Raw genomic sequence first — 21,534 nt, 5'->3', positions numbered from 1 at the left:
AGTTCCCTTATCTGGCTTTGGTGTTAGGGTAATTCTAACATTGTAAAATAAATTGAAGTATTTTCTCCTTTTCAATTTTTTGGATGGGATTGAGTAAAATTATTATTAATTCTCTCTCTCTCTCTCTTTTTTTTTTGTATTAACCATGAGTATGTGAGTGTTCTGTGCAAGCTACTTTGACATAAGCATTATTTCAGATAATGAATATGATTGCTTTTCTGTAATGTATTAAGAGAAATGTTTAAAGTACATGTAATAAAGATGTTTGGGTTTTTTAAATTGAAATTATTTGACATATAACAATGTGATATATTAACGCTTTCTTAAATGTTTAATAGAATTTACCAGTGAGGGAAGTCACATGGCCCTGGGTTTTTCTTTTTTGGGAATTTTTTGATTATTGACTCATCTTCTTACTCATTATTTGTTTCTTCAGATTTTCTATTTGTTCTTGATTTTCTCTTTTTATTCATGATCACATCTTGGTTGGTTGTATGTTTCCAGCAATTTGTCCATTTCTTATAGATTATCCAACTTGGCATATAATTGTTTATAGAAGTCTCTTATAAGCCTTTGCATTTCTGTGGTATCACTTGTAAATATTTCCTTTCATTTATGATTTTGAGTCTTCTCTCCTTTTTTTAGACCTTTCTAGCTGAAGATTTTTCAATTTTGTTTACCTTTTCAAAAACTAACCCTTAATTTACACAAAGGAGCAAATGAATTTTAAATTAAGCCTTTTGTGCTCCATGAAAAAACCCACTGGGAATTTCACTAGAATTGCTCGTTGTCAAATATTTTGTCTTTATAGAAGCAAGATATGTCTCTCTCTCTACTTGAATCTTCTTAAAATGCTTCAGTAGAGACATAATATTCTGTACAAAGGCTCTGTACATATTTTCTTATACTTATTCCTAGATGCTTTATATTACTTTATGCTACTAAATTTCTGTTTGTTTTTGCTAATAAGTAAAAATGCAACTGTCTTTTTATATTGATACAACATCTAGAAATCTTGCTAAACTCATTAATTCTGACCATTTTTCTATACATTCTTTTGAATATTCCATGTAGATAATTATAACATCCACAAATAATTACTGTTTTATTTGTTCTTTTCTTAACTCATGTACTTACTTTCTTGTTTCGTTGTATTGCCTATAATCTTTAGTCAGTCCACTGTTGAAGAGAAGCGGTGACAGGAACATTCTTGTCATGGACCTATGTATTTCCTTCTTTTTGGTGCTTGCTTCAGAGTCAGAATCTCCAATGGATGCACTGACGAGGAAGAAACAGATGCCGTACATTGGCATCCACAGAATGACAGGGTTTTTCTCTAAACTGAGGAATCGCTCCTTAGTTTTGATTTTTCCCTACTGTTTTTCTATTTCATTTATTTATGCTCTAATAAATTATCCTTCCTTTTGGTCAATTTGGGCTGAACAAACAAAACAATTGTTTGTTGTTATTTCTAGTTCCATAAGGTGCAAAGTTTTTATTTGAAATATTTCTTTTTTCAGGTAGATGTTTGTCACTATAAATTTCTCTCTTAGGAGGATTTTTCTGCATTCCATAAATTTTGGTATGTTGTATGTTGTGTTACCATTTTCATTTTCCTCAGGATATTTTTTAAATTTTCTTTTTGATTTCTTCTTTGATCCATCAATTTTTTTAAAGAGTGTGTTGTCATGTATCTATAAATTTTCTAGTTGTTCTTATGTTATTGACCTCCAGTTGATTGCACTGTGGTTGGAAAAGTTACTTGGTATAATATCAATCTTCTCAAGTTTGTTAACAGTTGTTTTGTGACCTAAGTTGATCTATCCTAAAGAATGTTTCATATGTACTTGAGAAGAATGTGTATTCTGCTGTTGGTGGTTGTTATGTTCTAAATATGTGTCTTGGGTCTATTTGATCTATAGGTTGTTCAAGTGTGTTGTTTCCTTATTGATTTTCTCTCTGGATCCATTGTTGAATGTGGGGTATTGAAGTCTCCTAGTACTATTGTATTTCTGTCTATTTTTCCCTTCATATCCATTAATATTTGCTTTACATATTTAAGTTTTCTGATGTTGGGTGCATATATATTTATAATTTTATATCTTTCTGATGAACTGACTGCTTTGTCATTATATAATGATTTTCTTTTTGTCAGTCACAGTTTTCACTCAATCTATTTTGTTTGAGGTAAATATACTACCTTTGCTCTCTTTTGGTTACCATTTACATACAGGGATTTTTCTATCCATTCAATTTTAGTCCATGTCATTCTTAAAGCTAAAGTGAGTCTTTTGTAGGCAGCATATACTTGAGTTTTGTTTTTTAAAACCCATTTATCTACTCTCTCTATATATTTTTTAAAGATTTTATTCATTCATTTGACAGACAGAGATCACAAGTAGGCAGAGAGGCAGGCAGAGAGAAGTGGGGAAGCAGGTTCCCTGCTGAGCAGAGAGCCTGATGTGGGGCTTGATCCCAGGACCTGAGCCCTGAGCCCTGAGCCTAAGGCAGAGGCTTTAATCCACTGAGCCACCCAGGCTCCCCTACTCTATATTTTTTATTAGAAAATTTAATCTATTTATGTTTAAGCAATTAGTAATAGGGAAGGACTTATATTACAGTTTTGTATCTGCCTTCTAGTTTTTTTTGTCCCTTTTGTCCTCTCTTTATTTCCTTGTAAATCATTCAATTTTTCTAGGACATATTTTGATCTCTTCCCCCTCCCCCTACTTTTTTGTATCTCCTATAGGTATTTCACTACCATATGACTTATAAAACTTCTTATAGTTATAATGGTCTACTCTAAACTGATGAACAACTTCAATTGCATGTAAAACTCTAGACTTTTCCTTCTACCTCTACACATTTTAGGGTATTGATGCCACACTTTATGTCTTTTTATATTTTTAATTAGCAATAATCGCGCCTCGGATAAACCTCATTGGCTACGATACTGCCACTGCGCAAAGCTATATATTTTAAAAAATATTTTACTTATTTGTTTGAGAAAGAGTAAGAGAGAACATGGGGGGAGGGGCAGATACTCTACTGAGCAGGGAAGCATGACAAAGGGCTCTATTCCTGGACCCTGGAATGACCTGAGCTGAAGGCAGAGGCTTAACCACTGAGCAACCCAGTTGTCCCTAACATATTTTCTATAATAATAGCTATTTTAATACTTTTGTATTTTAACTCTTATGGTTGACTTAAAAGTTACTTTTACAGTTGCATTACAGCATTACAATATTCTGTATTGTTTATGTATTTACCTTGACCAGTGAGTTTTACACTTTCATATGCTTTTGTGTTATTGTACAATGACTTTTATTTCAACCTAAAGGTCTCCTGGTAGCATTATTTTTAAATCAAGTCTGAATGTGACGAATTCCTTCAGCTTGCGTTTGTTTGGAAAGTTTTTTTCTTTTCTTCATTTTTGAAGGACGGTTTTACCACATATAATATTCTTAGTTTTGTTTGTTTGTTTGTTTGTTTGTTTCTTCAGCATTCTGAGTATGTCATCAATAACCTTTCTGATTTTCAAGGTTTCTACTGAGAAATCTGTTTTTTTATGGGCATGTCCTTATATATGATAAGTTCTTTCTTGTGGATTTCAAAATTCTCTCTTTGTCTTTGATTATAATGTGTCTTGGGATAGAATTATTTGGATACATCACATTTGGAATTTTTTTGGCTTTATGAATCTGAATGTCCATTTTCCTCCCCAGATATGGAAATTTTCATCCATAATGTGTTGGATGCCTTTCTGGTGATCTGTAAGTCCCTTAGGTTTTCTTTACTCCTTTCTATTTTTTTTTTTTCTTCTTTTTGTTCCTAGTACTGGATGATTTCAAATACTTGTCTTAGTTTGCTGATTCTTTCCTCTGATAGATAAAGCCAATTGCTATATAATTCTAGCAACATTTTTCAGTTCAATTACTATACTCTTCAGCCTCATTTCTCTTTAATAATAATATCTCTGTTGATATTCTGCATTTTCCTAATTTCATTTAGTTATCTGTATTCTCTTATAATTCATCTATAATTCTTTTATAAATCAGCCTCTTTGATTATTTTAAATTCTTTATCAAATAGTAAGTAGATTTCCATTTCGGTAGGTCAGTTACCAGAGATTTATTTGTTCCTTTGATTGGGTCAGGTTTATATGATTCTTTTTGTTCCTTGTAGCTTTGCATTAATATCTCCATATTTGAAGAAACAACTATTCTTCCCAGTCTTTATACCAATTGGTTTCAACTGGGAAAGATATTCATGAATCACCTGAGCTAGACATTCTCGGAGCTTCTCAAACCTTTTCTATGGGTGTATCTTCTCTGGACTTTTGTGTGTAAATTCCTAGTTGTGGGGATTTAAGAACTTTAACTTTTTTCAGGAGTCCATAATCTCTTGTTCCCTTGGGTGTCTGACTGCTCAACTGCAACCCAGGATGTTGGAGGCATGCTTTCCTCTTCCTCCCTTCTTGGAAAGAAACCCCAGGTTCTGCACCTTGTCCCAATCATGCAGAACAATGCAGGGTATAGCAAGCTTCCTGCCTTTTCCCTTTGTTTTTAACTGTCCCCAGGCACCCAAACCATGCTCATCCCTCAGCTCTCCATGTGCGACAAGACAAAAACCAGTCCTTTGGAAACATACCTAAATTCCAGGATGCTGGAAGCATGGTCTCCTCCTCTCTCCCAGATTCTCTGCCTTAGATTCTGCACATTCTCCCAATCTTGCACAGCTCTGCCAGCAACAGCAAGCCACTGCAACTTTCCTTATTCTTAGCTGCCAAAAGTATGCTAGATCTGCTAGTGCTCCTGTGATGTAAGACAGAAACTACTTTTTTAGGCGGTGCACTGAGAGTCCAGGGGCATTGGATGCACACTCCACTTTCTCTTTTTCCTTGAGAGAGAAGTCATAGACCAAGTCACTGAGCAATGCTGGTTTGGAGGAGGGGCTGATATGGGTAAAGTGACATTGCTCTTTTTACCCATTTCAATGTGGCTTTTTTTTTTTTTTTTTTTTTTTTTGGTTTTGTGCTTGTCTGAAGTACTGTAACTTAACTGGATTCAAAACTTCTCAGAAAAGTATTTTGGTCCATATGTTGTTGTTAAATTGGTGTTTTTGTGGGAGATAAGGGCTGAGACTTCCTATTCTGATTTCTTACTGACATTACTCCTGAATAGACATTCTAAATTGATTGAACTACAAGTAAAAGTAAGGTGTCTATTCTAAAAATACTTTGGAAAATCGGAGTATTCTCTCTAATTACTCTAACAAGTTACAATTTGGTACATTTTTATGTGGAATTTTTCTCAGAGGATGTCTTCAGAGTGGTTTATTTAACATGTACTTATAACACCCTTAGTTATTGCACATTTTTCAAAATTAGGAGTGTTGCCTGACTGCTATTTTGTCCAATTAATATTTATAACCTAGCTTGTCCATTTCTTTCAGACCCAGAGCCCAGCATCTGCTTAATGAGGTGATTCATGTCTTTGCTCATTTAGCTCTAAAAGGTTTGCTGGGCTATACATGGGAATGGAACAGTGTCATCAGAGTCCTGCAGTTTTGAAAAATGAAAACACAAGGTAACGCAGATAGAAACAGAACAAAGAAGGGGGAAGCCAGGCCATTTGCCAGGATGCTATGAATAATTCTTCATATTTAATCCACTATAATTTTAATTCTTGAAGGTAATGCACATCAATTCACTGACTCTAGACAAAGGCATTAGTCAGTGTCAATAAATATTTATTGGGTAGCAATTGTGTACAAAGTGCTGTAGATCATTTGTTTTGAAAATATTTTGTTCCTGGCTGTATTTGGTTCTCTAGAAAACATAAAACCAATATGATATCTATCTATCATTTATTAGATAGATAGAAATAATATATAAAGGCTAATGTATATTTGTATATTATATTGAAATTGTTGTGAGGAACTGGTTCACACAGTTATTGAGGCCCCAAAGTCTCACAATCTGCCATTTGCAAACTGGAAACCCAAAAAAGCCAGTGGTATAATTCAATCCAAGTCCAAAGGCCTAACAACCAGAGAAGACAATGATATAAATTCCTGCATGAAGCCCAGAGAAAATAAGGTGAGATGCCTTAGCTCAATCAGTGGGGCAGGAATAAAGGATGAATTTCTCCTTCTTTCTACCTTTTTTTCTTTCTTTCTTTTTTTTTTTAATATTTTATTTATTTATTTGACAGACAGAGATCACAAGTAGTCAGAAAGGCAGGCAGATAGAGAGGAGGAAGCATGCTCCCCGCTGAGCAGAGAGCCCAATGCGGGGCTCGATCCCAGAACCCTGAGATCATGACCTGAGATGAAGGCAGAGGCTTTAACCCACTGAGCCACCCAGGCGCCCCTACCTTTTTCTCTGTTCAGACTCTCAACAGACTAGATATGGCATCTTGCCACACCAGAGATGGCAAGATAGAGTCCACACATTCATATACCGTTCGCATTCAGAAACATACTTACAAACACACCTAGAAATAATGTTTAATTCAGACACCCGTTGACCAATCAATTGGACACATAAAATTCACCATCAAACTGTCCTTACAACATTTTCAGCTTTAAACAATGCAGATGAGTATATCACATGTCATTTGGAAAGGAAAGCATTAGGGTACTGCATTTCTAGAGGTACAAATAAGCATCTTTCAAGTGTATTGTACAACATGAATTCCCTTTAATATCTATTCCTGGTCCATAATTTCAACCATCTATGCTGCTTCATCACTTTTCATTGCATCCAAACTAACTGGGAAATCTTTCTGAGACCCTCTTGCCAAAACAAAGCCAAGGGCCATCACCAACGTATCTCTTTGACAACTAATGCTGATCAGTTGAAAACAGAGCAACTAACATTGTATCTAAACTAAAGGAAGACACTTTCACCTTATTTTTTTTCTCTTAAATATTACTTGTCAAGATAAATGGCAATATACTTAATGATATATTATAAAGAATAAAAATCATACTTGACCAAGAACAGTCAATTTCTAATAATGCCAAGTACTCATAAACACAATAATGGAGATTTTCATTTCTATTTTTATCCTTGTGAAAGAGGTGTGTTAAAACTACATTTCAAGAAAATGGACTTGTTTCAAATTCCACTCCGAGCAAGAAACTATAATATTAAATTAATTCGAAAGAAAGAACAAAGAGCTTAGTAAAAGAAAAAGTACTAGAAAACAGAGACAAAATACATGGAAGAATTATTACAACCTCCATAAATATTTCATAATTTAAATGTGGCTCTTTATTGAAGTGTAGATTAAAATATTGTGATACAAAGGAAAACTATGTGGTTTCCAAATCACAATCCTCATAGTTCTAGCAAGGAGCCATAGAAAAGGTAACTAACTTCTCTGAGTTCATGTTTTCATCTATAAAGTAGAGATAATACCCACCACAGCAGTTGTGTTGGGGGTCCATTTGTCTAAGTGAAAATACTTATCAGTGTTAATAAGTATTTTCACTATGTCTAATAGATGTATGAATAGAATAACAGAGTCAGCTGTATGGCACAAATTTAATCAATTTTAGTTTCCTTAATTATTTAGAATATGAAGACAAAAAATTTTAAAATATGAAAAACTTAAGACCTATTTATTTGGCCATTTCTCTATTTCTTATCCTTATACCAACACTGGAAAAGCTGGACTCCTCAACATATGATTTTTTTAAAAAGATTTTATTTATTTATTTGAGAGAGAGAGCATGAAAGGCGAGAGGTCAGTAGGAGAAGCAGACTCCTCGCTGAGCAGAGTCCAATGTGAGACTCAGTCCTGGGACTCCAGGATCATGACCTGAGCCAAAAGCAGTCGCTCAACCAACTGAGCCACCCAGGTGCACCATATGGTTCCATTTAAAAAAAAAAAAAAACGAATTTGTTCATTATTTAGAATTGGGAGATGTTCACTTTGAAAGAAAATTTACTAGGATAAATTTCAATAATTGAAAGAAATAACTACCATAAAATTTGTCTCAAACTTTTGTGTTTGATTATCCTCTAATAGAAATTATTTTACCATAATTGACAGAGTCAATGGTGATCTTGACAATACTATTCCAATTCTATTTCAGTGATATACATATTACTTGAAAACATCTAAAATTACAGATATCTCTATACTATGTTGAATTTATAAGATACTTTAATGGCTTCTTTTGCTAAGTATTAAGAGATTTTTTTAAGACTTTAAAAACTTTCTAACTTTTTACTTTGAAATAGCTTCATATTTGTAAGTAAGTCACAAAAATAGTACCAAAGAAATCTTTAAAAATCAATTAAATAAATAAGCTAGAGGGGAGAAGGAAATACTCTTCCTTACACTAGAATTCCAATTATAAATGTAGAAATAATGATAGAAATAGAAAAATCACCATTTGGCAAATGCCACAGTAATAATTATTGCAACATTAAATTAATAGGCAAATATATGATCAGAAACAGAATATTTGGAGGGGGGACAAGATGGCGGGGGAGTAGGAGGAGGCACCTTTTCAGCTTGTACCCCAAAGTGAGCTGATTACCTACCAAAGAACTCCGATCACCCATGAAATCAGCCTGAGATCAGAATTATACACGTCTGGATCTCTATAGGGGCAGAAGACACCAGTGGGCAGGTAAAGTGAATGGTGGCGACCAGTTGGAAAGTAATACCCCAATATGAGCGAGAGTGCCCTGCGTCTGGGGACCAGCATTAACTTGGAGACTGGTTGAAAGCACTCCAAAAGAGCAAAGGATCGCGGGGGGAAATTGTGGGAATTGGGGCGGCTAGGGACAGGGGCTTAAGTCCCCGGTCCCAGGACAGCCTCCCGTGGCACTGAGGCAGAGAGAGTGCGGCAGAGAAACCAGCTCTTGGTCCCTAAGCCGCCAGCGCGCCCGAGAATGCGTGGGTTCTAGTTCCTGTGAGGGGATGGGAGCCACGCCGGTCCGAAGAACGCACGAGCCCTACCACAAAGCTTGAGATACGCGCGCTCGTCCCTCATGCTCCCCTGAGTTACAAAGGCCCAGCCAGAGCTCTGTGACCCGCGCCATTGTTTCAAAGCCTAAGCCGTGTGCCTCAAACTCTCCCCTGACAGAGGCACGCAAAAGCCCAGCCTGGTGCTTATGGACCAGCACCCTGTTCTCAGTGCCTGAGACGCGCGCTGCCTCTGAAAGAGGTGCGCGCAAGTAGGACACTCCCAGCCCAGGCCAGCAGCAAAATCTCAGTGTGCGATCGCTGCTTGGAACCTCTCTGGCAGTTGGGAGCTCCCAGACAGCCGCCACTGCCTTGGCTTTGGGTACAAGCAAAAGATCCTGCGCACCCAGGGTCTGCAACTTGGAACTTGCTCTGCCAGAGGCCAAGGGGGAACTTATTTAGGCTCTGCACCCAGACTGAGGCTTCTCTCTGAGAGGGAGATCAGGATGTGATTTGTTCTCCTCTAAAACTACAAAAACCATCAAAGGCGGTCAAGGTGAGAGGAAAATAAAAAGTGAACAAGCATGAAAACCGCCAGAGAACAAAAGCCTGAAAAAACCAGTTTCCTCAGAGCCCACCCCCTTGAGGGGGGCGGGAGGACTTAACTCAGGAAACATCACTGACTGACAACTCACGTGGCAGGCCCCTCCCCCAGAAAACAAACCAAGAAAGAAAAAAAAAAAAAAAGAGGAAAAAAAAAGGACTACAAGAGAACAACCACTACTTCATAGGAAAACTTGTATTGTTCACTTGTTCCCACTATTCGGATTCATTTTTTTTTTTTTCGCACATAGGTAATTTTTTTAACCTATTTACCATAATACCTTTCTAACCTGAACTTTTTGGTACATACACCTATGTTTTTCTTTTGCATTTTTATTTTTTGAATTCCATTTTTTAAATTTTAGTTTAGTTTAGTCTAGTTTATTCCTTTTTATTTTTATCCTCTAATATTCATATAGAGTTAAACTTCAAAGTAATCCCCTTTCCCCAGTCAATACTACCCCTATAGGTAAACCAATTTTTAATACCCTTTATCTTAGGAAAGTTGAGTCCTTTAACAAAAATATCAAGATACATCTAGGAACAACCTTCCTCGCACACACTGAGAATTTATAAGAACTCTCCCATCTTCTTCCACCAGTGTTTCTGTGTTTTTTGCGTTTGTTCTGATAGCATATAAATTTCACATTTGTGGTTTTTTTTGACGACGTTCTTTCTTTATTGGCATATATATATATATATATATATATATATATATATATATTTCTCTTGTCATATACTTGTATTAGTCTTTTTATCTCTTTTTGTTTGTCTACTTCATAAATCTTACCTTGGGGCCCATCTGGGCTGAACCTTCTTTTTCATCTTCCCTTTCTTTCCTGTCTCTCTCTCTTTTTTTTCTTCTTTTCTTTTTTTTTTTTCTTTTTCTTTTCTTTTGTGTCTCTTTTGGGTGGGGAGTCCTGATTGCTGAGACGTGTTCCAGGGTGCACCTTGACTGCACCATAGTTGATACATCCAGCTACATCTGTTCAGTCATCTCCCACCAAAATGACTAGGAGGAGGAATGCCCAACAGAAGAAAAATACAGAGGATGGACCTTCTGCAACAGAGCTAATGGCTATCAACATAGACAATGTGTCGGAAAGAGAATTCAGGCTAACAATTATCCAGGCAATAGCTAGGTTGGAAAAAGCCATGGATGACCAAACAGAATTGATTAGGGCCAAACTGAAAGCGACCAGACGGGGTGTTCACAATGTTAGGGCAGAGCTTAAAGCTACCAGGGAGGAGTTTCACAATGCTCTCAATGAGTTCCAATCTAATCTAAACTCTCTCAAAGCTAGGGTAACTGAGACAGAAGATAGAATTAGTGATCTGGAAGACAAACAGATAGAGAGAAAGGATCAGGAGGAAGCCTGGAACAAACAGCTTAGAAACCAGGAAAACAGAATCAGGGAAATAAATGATGCCATGAAGCGTTCCAACATCAGAATTATTGGAATCCCTGAAGGGGAGGAGAAAGAAAGAAGTCTAGAAGATATAGTGGAACAAGTCCTTCATGAAAATCTTCCCAATCTCGGGAATGGAACCAGCATTCATGTACTAGAGGCTGAACGGTCTCCACCCAAGATTATACATTCCAAAAAACATCACGACACTTGATAGTCAAATTGAGGAATTATAATTGTAGGTATAATCTCTGAAAGCTGCCAGGGCAAAGAGGCTCCTTACTTACAGAGGGAAGCCCATCAGAATTACGTCAGGCCTGTCCACAGAGACCTGGCAAGCCAGAAGAGGCTGGTAAGATATATTCAAGGCACTAAATGAGAAGAACATGCAGCCAATAATACTTTATCCAGCAAGACTGACATTCAAAATGGATGGAGAGATAAAGAGTTTTCAAGACCGGCAAGGCTTAAAAGACTATGCAACCACCAGCCCGACACTGCAGGAAATATTAAGGGGGGTTCTATAAAAGAGAAAAATCCCAAGAATAGCATTGAACAGAAATATAGAGACAGTCTACAGAAAGAAATACTTCAAAGGTAACTCGATGTCAATAAAAACGTATCTATCAATAATCACTCTCAATGTGAATGGCCTAAATGCACCCATAAAACGGCACAGGGTTGCAGATTGGATAAAACGACAGGACCCATCCATATGTTGTCTACAAGAGACCCATTTTGAACCTAAAGATACATGCAGACTGAAAGTGAAGGGATGGAGAAGCATCTTTCATGCCAATGGGCCTCAAAAGAAGGCTGGGGTAGCGATTCTCATATCAGATAAATTAGATTTCAAACTAAAGACTGTAGTCAGAGATACAGAAGGACACTACATAATCCTTAAAGGGACTATCCACCAAGATGATCTAACAATTGTAAATATCTATGCTCCCAATATGGGAGGAGCCAATTATTTAAGAAAACTGTTAATCAAGATAAAGAGTCATATTGATATGAATACAATAATCATAGGAGATCTTAACATGCCTCTCTCAGAATTAGACACATCTTTGAAGCAGAAAATCAATAAAGAAACAAGAGCATTGAATGACACATTGGACCAGATAGACCTCATAGATATATACAGAACATTCCACCCTAAAACAACAGAATACTCATTCTTCTCAAGTGCACACGGAACCTTCTCCAGAATAGACCACATACTAGGTCACAAATCAGGACTCAACCGATACCAAAAGACTGAGATTATTCCCTGCATATTCTCAGATCACAATGCTTTGAAAATGGAGCTCAATCACAAGGAAAAGTTCAGAAGGAACTCAAACACCTGGAAGCTAAAGACCACCTTGCTTAAGAATGCTTGGATCAATCAGGAGTCAAAGAAGAACTAAAACAATTCATGGAAACCAATGAGAATGAAGACAGTTTGGTGCAAAACCTATGAGATACAGCAAAGGCGGTCCTAAGGGGAAAATACATAGGAATCCAATCCTCCCTCAAAAAAATTGAAAAATCCAGAACACACTAGCTGTCTCTACAAATTAAAGAACTGGAGAATCAACAACAAATCAAACCAACTCCACACATAAGAAGGGAAATCATCAAGATTAGAGCTGAGATCAATGAGGTAGAAACCAGAGATACAGTAGAACTTATCAATGAAACTAGAAGCTGGTTTTTTGAAAGAATCAATAAGATCAATAAACCATTGGCCACACTAATCCAAAAGAAAAGAGAGAAAGCCCAAATTCATAAAATTATGAATGAAAAGGGAGAGATCACAACTAACACCAAGGAAGTAGAAACAATCAGCAGAAGTTATTATCAACAGTTATATGCCAATAAGCTTAGCAACCTAGATGACATGGATGCATTCCTGGAAAACTATAAACTCCCAAAATTGAACCAGGAAGAAATCGACAGCCTGAATAGACCAATATCTAATAACGAGGTTGAAGCAGTGATCAAAAACCTCCCAAAAAACAAGAGCCCAGGACCTGACGGATTCCCGGGGGAATTCTACCAAACTTTCAAAGAAGAAATAACACCTATTCTCCTGAAGCTGTTTCAAAAAATTGAAACAGAAGGAAAACCTCCAGACTCTTTCTATGAAGCCAGCATTACCCTGATCCCCAAACCAGGCAAAGACCCTACCAAAAAGGAGAATTTCAAACCAATATCACTGATGAATATGGATGCTAAGATTCTCAACAAGATCCTAGCAAACAGGATCCAACAGCACATTAAAAAGATTATTCACCATGATCAGGTAGGATTCATCCCTGGGCTACAAGGATGGTTCAATATTTGCAAATCAATCAATGTGATAGAAGAAATTAATATGAGAAGAGAGAAAAACCACATGGTCCTCTCAATTGATGCAGAAAAAGCATTTGACAAAATCCAGCATCCGTTCCTGATTAAAATGCTTCAAAGTATAGGGATGGAGGGAACATTCCTGAACCTCATCAAATCTATCTATGAAAGACCCACAGCAAATATCATCCTCAATGAGAAAAAGCTTGCAGCCTTCCTGTTGATATCAGGAACAAGACAAGGATGCCCACTTTCACCACTCTTGTTCAACATAGTATTAGAAGCCCTAGCAAAAGCAATCAGACAACAAAGAGAAATAAAAGGTATCCAAATTGGTAATGAAGAAGTCAAACTCTCTCTCTTCACAGATGACATGATTCTTTATATGGAAAACCCAAAAGACTCCACCCCCAAACTACTAGAACTCATACAGCAATTCAGCAACATGGCAGGATACAAAGTCAATGTGCAGAAATCAGTGGCTTTCTTATACAATAACAATGAAAATACAGAAAGGGAAATCAGAGAGTCGATTCCATTTACTCTAGCACCGAGAACCATAAGATACCTGGGAATAAACCTAACCAAAGAGGTAAATGATCTGTACTTGAGGAACTACAGAACACTCATGAAAGAAATTGAAGAAGACACAAAAAGATGGAAGACCATTCCATGCTCTTGGATCAGAAGAATAAACATTGTTAAAATATCTATACTGCCTAGAACAATCTATACTTTTAATGCCATTCTGATCAAAATTCCACCGGTATTCTTCAAAGAGCTGGAGCAAATAATCCTAAAATTTGTATGGAATCAGAAGAAACCCCGAGTCGCTAAGGAAATGCTGAAAAACAAAAATAAAGCTGGGGGCATCATATTACCTGATTTCAAGCTTTATTACAAAGCTGTGATCACCAAGACAGCATGGTACTGGCATAAAAACAGACACATAGACCAGTGGAACAGAGTAGAGAGCCCAGATATGGACCTTCAACTCTATGGTCAATTAATCTTCGACAAAACAGGAAAAAATATACAGTGGAAAAAAGACAGTCTCTTCAATAAATGGTGCTGGGAAAACTGGACAGCTATATGTAGAAGAATGAAACTTGACCATTCTCTTACACTGTACACAAAGAAAAACTCAAAATGGATTAAAAGACCTCAGCGTGAGACAGGAATCCATCAGAATCCTAGAGGAGAACATAGGCAGTAAACTCTTCGATATCAGCCACAGCAACTTCTTTCAAGATATGTCTCCAAAGGCAAAGGAAACAAAAGTGAAAATAAACTTTTGGGACTTCATCACAATCAAAAGCTTCTGCACAGCAAAGGAAACAGTCAAAAAAACAAAGAGGCAACCCACGGAATGGGAGAAGATATTTGCAAATGACAGTACAGACAAAAGGTTGATATCCAGGATCTATAATGAACTCCTCAAACTCAACACACACGAAACAGGCAAACATATCAATAAAATGGGCAGAAGATATGAACAGACACTTCTCCAATCAAGACATACAAATGGCTATCAGACACATGAAAAAATGTTCATCATCATTAGCCCTCAGGGAGATTCAAATTAAAACCACATTGAGATATCAACTTACACCAGTTAGAATGGCAAAAATTAACAAAACAGGAAACAACATGTGTTGGAGAGGATGTGGAGAAAGGGAAACCCTCTTACACTGTTGGTGGGAATGCAAGTTGGTGTAGCCTCTTTGGAGAACAATGTGGAGATTCCTCAAGAAATTAAAAATAGAGCTTCCCTATGACCCTGCAATTGCACTCCTGGGTATTTTCCCCAAGGATACAGATGTCATGAAAAGAAGGGTCATCTGTACCCCAATGTTTATAGCAGCAATGGCCACGGTCGCCAAACTGTGGAAAGAACCAAGATGCCCTTCAACGGATGAATGGATAAGGAAGATGTGGTCCATAGACACTATAGAGTATTATGCCTCCATCAGAAAGGATGAATACCCAACTTTTGTAACAACATGGACGGGACTGGAAGAGATTATGCTGAGTGAAATAAGTCAAGCAGAGAGAGTCAATTATCATATGGTTTCACTTATTTGGGGAGCATAACAAATATAATGGAGGACAAGGGGTGTTAGAGAGGAGAAGGGAGTTGGGGTAAATTGGAAGGGGAGGTGAATCACGAGAGACTATGGACTCTGAAAAACAATCTGAGGGGTTTGAAGTGGTGGGAGAGGTGGGAGGTTGGGGTACCAGGTAGTGGGTATTTTAGAGGGCACGGATTGCATGGAGCACTGGGTGGGTGAAAAAATAATGAATACTGCTTTTTCTGAAAATAAATAAATTGAAAAAATTAAAAAAAAAGAAACAGAATATTTGCATAGTCCCAGAATACTTGCTAATTACATAGTGAAAAACAATAACTTTATAGTAGCAAAACCTAGAATCCATCACTTCAATTAAGTGATCAAAGTTAGCATCACAAAAAATGAGACATATGGATATCATGTAATCATTGATATGATACACCAAGAAGGGCACAACATCATTTTGTGGCATTCTTGCCATGAAGATACATAAATAGAGCAAAAATATTCTCCCCACCCCCGGGGTAGGAAAGCTAGTTTCACAAAAATCTTAAGATTGCCTTACAGCAATCTCTAAATGGATGAGATGGAAGTATCTGAGATTATATAAAGACAAGATAAATTGGGATCAATTAGAATATATCAGTTGGGGGTACTTGCTTAGCTGGTTGGTTCTGGCTCAGGTCTTTCATGAGGCTGTAGTCGGAGACTTGGCTAGGGAAAGATTCAGACCCAAGCTCTTGGGAGGTTCAGTTCATCACTGTCTATTAGTTGGAGACCTCAGTTCTGTGCCATATAGGCCCCTGCATAGGTTACAGAGTTTCCTCACAATATGAGTGATCCCAGAAAGACAAATCAGAACAAGCTTGACAGAATCTACAGGGGCTTTATGTTACCTACTCTCTGAATTTGCATGCTGTCATTTTCTTCCATAGTCTATTAGAAATGACTAACTTCTAATAAGGCTACACAACACACAAAGGTAAGATAAATAGGTTCTATCTCCTGAATGAAGAGTATCACAGGATTTATGGACAAATGTTAAATCCATAAAAATGGCTTTATGTTAGACAAAGTGTTATGCCTTGTATGGAAGTTGAGAATCCTTTGGCTGGCATTTTCCTCTAAAGCTATCATCTTTCCAAGTTGCCCAGAGAGCCTCTAACTCACATGCTTCATTGTTTCTCCTAATGACCAGCACAAGAATCCTTCTCATTCTTAATTTTCCTCCTGAACAAATCCTTGTTACATTTTATTTCTAAATTTTCTAATATTAAAAAACTACCATGTTCACAATAAATTACATACAAATATAAAATAAAGTAAAATCTATGAGAGGAAATAATAATGATAGTAACAATGATAGTAGCTATCCCTTACTGATTACATGACAGAAAATGTGTTAAACATACATAGTATCACTTAATACCAAAATGGTGCTTATATGAGACAAAACAACTATTGTTTACCTTTTAAAATCAAGGAATATTAACTTTTAAGGTAAAAAATGTGCCCAAGCCAGTGGTTAAACAAGTTTTAGACATGAAAATATCTGTTGCTGAAGCTATACTTTTAACCACAAGGCTATATATTAATCTTGTAACAGTGTATAGAAAACAAAATGTAATTAAATGATGAATTTTATGATCACCATAACACTACAACCTAGAAACAGAGCTTTCCTTCACACCTCCATAAATACTCAACTCTGACTGAAGGTTAGCTTTCTCATATTATAGTCAAATATGAGATGCAGGTTAAATGTTCTTTGGTATCCCCAGGCCAAGTAATTATGAGTCTCTATCACAGCAGTCCACCTAGTTTATTATAATTGCCTCTATTATGATTTCTCCTATAGATTGTGAGTTTCTTGAAATTTGATTCTTTTTCACCTTTCTACCCACATTCCATAGCCCACCCCAAGGCACAAAGAAGATAGTCAAGATATATTTGTTTAATGAATTTATAAATGTATGTCTTACTTAGTTTTATAGTTGCATATATAAGCCAAAACCAAATCTTGATTTTAAAAATGATTGCCATATCCTAGAAAAAATGTATCATAGAAATTCCACTAAAAAAGTGTGGTAAGATGGTTCAAATCACCTATTTAAACTTTTGTTTGCATATATTGCATGTTGTGAAAGTTTGTAGTTATTCAAAGACTAAATAAATATCAACATGAAGGAAATTCCTTTAAGTTCCAGAATCTGAACTTAATAAGTTTTAAGTCCCCAGAAATGACTATTTTTCAGACAGTAAGAAATAAAATACCCTGACAAAGTGTCACATTGTAAGAGAAATAGATGTAAGAAAATCCTTCCTCTGGGAAATGTTGTGTTCTAGAGTAAATGTTTACTTATACATTTTATCCTTCACATGATACCTTGTCTGATAAAGACAGCAAATTTTCATAGCTCTAGGACTTAGAAGCATAGATTTTGACAAAATTTAACCATCCAATTTTATTTTTTTTTTGTAAAAACAATGTTGTAAGAACTGCCGTTTTTTTTTTTTTTTTTTTTTTAAACATATAGTTTACAGAAAACTAAACTTTGGTAACCACTCCATCTTCTACTTAGAAATTTCTTACATTTTTGTGTGTGTGACACAATATGCTCTTTATTTCAAATAATAAGTTAGAAATTCAGTTGGTTTAAAGAATTCAGAACCAAAAGATGGACCAGAGACCTTGATGAAAGGCTATTCCTTTCTTAGTTGGTTAAAAAAAGTATATTGTTTATAATACTTAAAACAAAATACTTGACATAGGAATGTGAGATGTTGATGGTAATGATACTGATGATGATCATGATGACATTATGCCAACCCAAGGAACATTATAGAATCATCCACCAAGGATAATACATGAATACCAGGCATGTTATAATGCTTCACATACAATCCACACATGTCATATTTTTTCTACTCTCCCAGAAAACCTATGTAACATGTATTATTATTCCCTATATTACAGTTGAGGAAACTAAGGTTCAATTAACTTGCTATCATTATCAATTTCAAGCACTTACTGGGTTCCAAGAAATTATATTACACATTTTATCTATGTTGCCCAGTGTGAGTCTTAGAACAACCCTATGTACTAGACATTAATATTCCTGTTTATAGATGAGCAAATATATAAAGAGAGATAAGTGAATTTCACTCAACTACTAGTAAATGGAAGACCAAGATATGAACCTAGGAGGTTATCTGCTTCTAAAGCTTATGTTCTTAACCACTCTAATGATTAAGGATTTTTAGGTATAAGAAAAAAAAAATTAGGTGGGCAGTAGCTAATGAGAGCTATCATAATCAATAGAAAGAACAGTGGAAATTTCTTGGCAATGGCAAGAACCCAGGAACTCCAACTAACTAGAATAAAAAGATTATTAAGGATGGACTAATAGCAGACACAGACTAGTCAGGATGGCTTTGCTGAAATAGATTATAGCCATTTCTTCCATTTTTGATCAGTCACTCAAAATTTAATCTCAGAAGAGTCTGATTAGTACAACAAACACCATGTGCCCATGGTAGATAGTGAGAAAAGGAATCTGGCAGAGAAAGCCTGCAGGGATGACTTGGGCTTTTGCAGTGTAATGTGGGGACATAAATATACCATTTGACCAAAAATAGGGGAGAGATAATCTACCTTCAAATAGGAGGGAAATCAGTAAACTTTCAGGATACAAAATTAATATATAAAATTTATTGCATTTCTAGACACTAATAATAAATTATTAGAAAGAGAATGAAGAAAACACTTTATTTGATCCACTTACAATTGGATCAAAAAGAATAAAACACCTAGGAATAAATTTAACTTGTGAAAGACCTGTACACTGATAAAATATAAGACATTGATGAAAGGAATTGAAGAAGACACAAATAAATGGAAAGATTCAGCATATTCATGAATTGGAAAAATTAATACTCTTAAAGTGTCCTTACTATCTGAAGGAATCTATAAATTCAGTGCAATGCCTACCAAAATGTCAATGACATTTTTCACAGAAATAGAACAAATAATTCTAAAATTTTTATGGAATCATGAAAGATCTCAAGTAGCCAAAGCAATATTGAGAAAGAACAAAGTCAGAGGTATGGTAAGCCTTGATTTCAAACTACACTACAAAGCTGTGGTAATCAACACAATATGGGAGTGGCATAAAAACAGACACAATGATAAATGGAACAGAAAAGGGAGCCCCAAAACAAACCCATGCATATACGGTCAATTAATTTATGACAAGGGAGGCAAGAATTTAGGATGGGGAAAAGACAGTCTCTGAAGTAAATGATTTTGGAAAAATTGGATAGTTATATTCAAAAGAATAAAATTGGACCACTATCTTACACCATATACAAAAATGAATTCAAGATGGATTAAAGACGAATTTAATACCCAAAGTGATTAAATTTCTAGAAGAAAAGATAGGCAGTAAGCTCCTTGACATCAGTCAATGAATGAAAATATATTTGTAAATAATATACTTGATATTTGATGAGGCAATATCCAATATGTATAAAAATCTCATAGAACTTAATAACAAAAAACCCCCTCAATTTTATATAAAAAGGGTCAAGGGTCTGAATACACATTTTCCAAAGAAGACATACAGATGGCCAATAAAAACATGAAAAGATGCTTGATATCACTCACCATCAGGGAAATGGAAATCAAAACCACAATGAGATATTATCTTACATGAGTGAGCTGACTAGTAAAAAAAGACAAGAAGTAACAAGTATTGGCAAACATGTGGAGAAAAAGGAACTTTACTGCACTGTTGGTGGGAATGTAAACTGGTGCAACCACTATGGAAAACAGTATGGAGATTGCTCAAAAAATTTAAAAAAATAACTACCATATAATTCAGCCATTTGTCTTTTGGGTATCTATCCAAGGGAAATGAAAATACTAATTTGTAAAGACATATGCATCCCCATGTTTGTTGCAGCATTATTTACAACAGCCAAAATATGGAAACAATCTAACTGTCCACTGAGAGTTGAATGGATAAAGATGTGGTATATATATATATATATACACAATGAAATACTATACTGCTATAAAAAAGATTGCATTCTTGCCATTTGTGACAATATGAATTAATCTTGAGAGTGTCACACCACTTGAAATAAATTAAACAGAGAAAAACAAATAACATTATTTCACTTATAAGTGAAATCTAAAAAGCAAAACAAACAACAAAATAAAACTCAAATTCACAAATACAGAAAGCAGAGTGGTGATTGCCAGAGGGGGTGGCTGTGGGAGCATAAAATGTGTGAAGGGGATCAAAAGTTACAAACCTCTAGTATAAAATATGTAAGTCATGGGAATATAATGTGCAGCATGGTAAATACAATCAGCAATATTGTATTAACTTTATAAGGCAAAAGATGATAACTAGACCAATTTTGGTAATGAGATTGCAGTGAACATAAATCCCCAATCAGTCTGCTGGGCACATGAAACTAATAGAATATTATATGTCAATTACACTTCAATTAAAAAAAAAAAAAACAAAGATTCCAAATAACCTGTTGTTATATGCTCTTAGGTTGATTGGACATGTAATTCAGCAAATACTGGGATTTTTTTTCCATGTAAATGTGCTCTGTCTAATATTACTATGAAATATTGCATTTGGCCTATAATATACAAGACAGCATGTTAGTTTCACAGGGTACAACATTAATAAAGCACAGTCTTGCCCTCAGGAAATGTATAGTCTAATGGAAATATCAACAAGAATGCAGAATCTCACAAAATCAGCATTATAAGTGCCACCATGAGGTTGAGTATAAAAGGTTATGGAAACCTAACCAGTGGAGGACTCATTACTGTCCCTGATATATCTACTCTCCCACTCCCCACCCACCACCAGGATAGGTGAGTTTGATCTCAACATATATGGATCCAATTGCTACTCACCTGATGTTAATAAACCTTTTTTTTTTTTTTTTTGCTCAAAAAGTCATAACTCGAAATAAGCATATTTCTCCTGAGTGGAAAAGCCAACTCTAAAACATAGTTTGACCTTTCTTAACTCACCCCATTTTGTTCTATTCTTCATACTCTAATTAATATGTTCATTCTACCCTCAACCTCTGGAGAAAAGATTGACAGAAAGTTTAGGGAAGTATCTCTTGTTTTGAAAGGATCAGCTTTTCTGT

General features: G+C 35.8%; 1 pseudogene; it reads right to left on the bottom strand.

Annotated features, from left to right (window-relative positions):
* Positions 1 to 2,888: 2,888 nt before the first annotated feature.
* LOC131808632 (U4 spliceosomal RNA) lies at positions 2,889 to 2,971 on the bottom strand (annotated as a pseudogene).
* Between the last annotated feature and the right edge of the window lie 18,563 nt (positions 2,972 to 21,534).

Source organism: Mustela lutreola, chromosome 9, assembly GCF_030435805.1.
Source record: "Mustela lutreola isolate mMusLut2 chromosome 9, mMusLut2.pri, whole genome shotgun sequence".
NCBI lineage: Eukaryota > Metazoa > Chordata > Mammalia > Carnivora > Mustelidae > Mustela > Mustela lutreola.
Note: the sequence above shows the minus strand (reverse complement) of the source record. Positions and strands in the feature narration are given on the sequence as shown.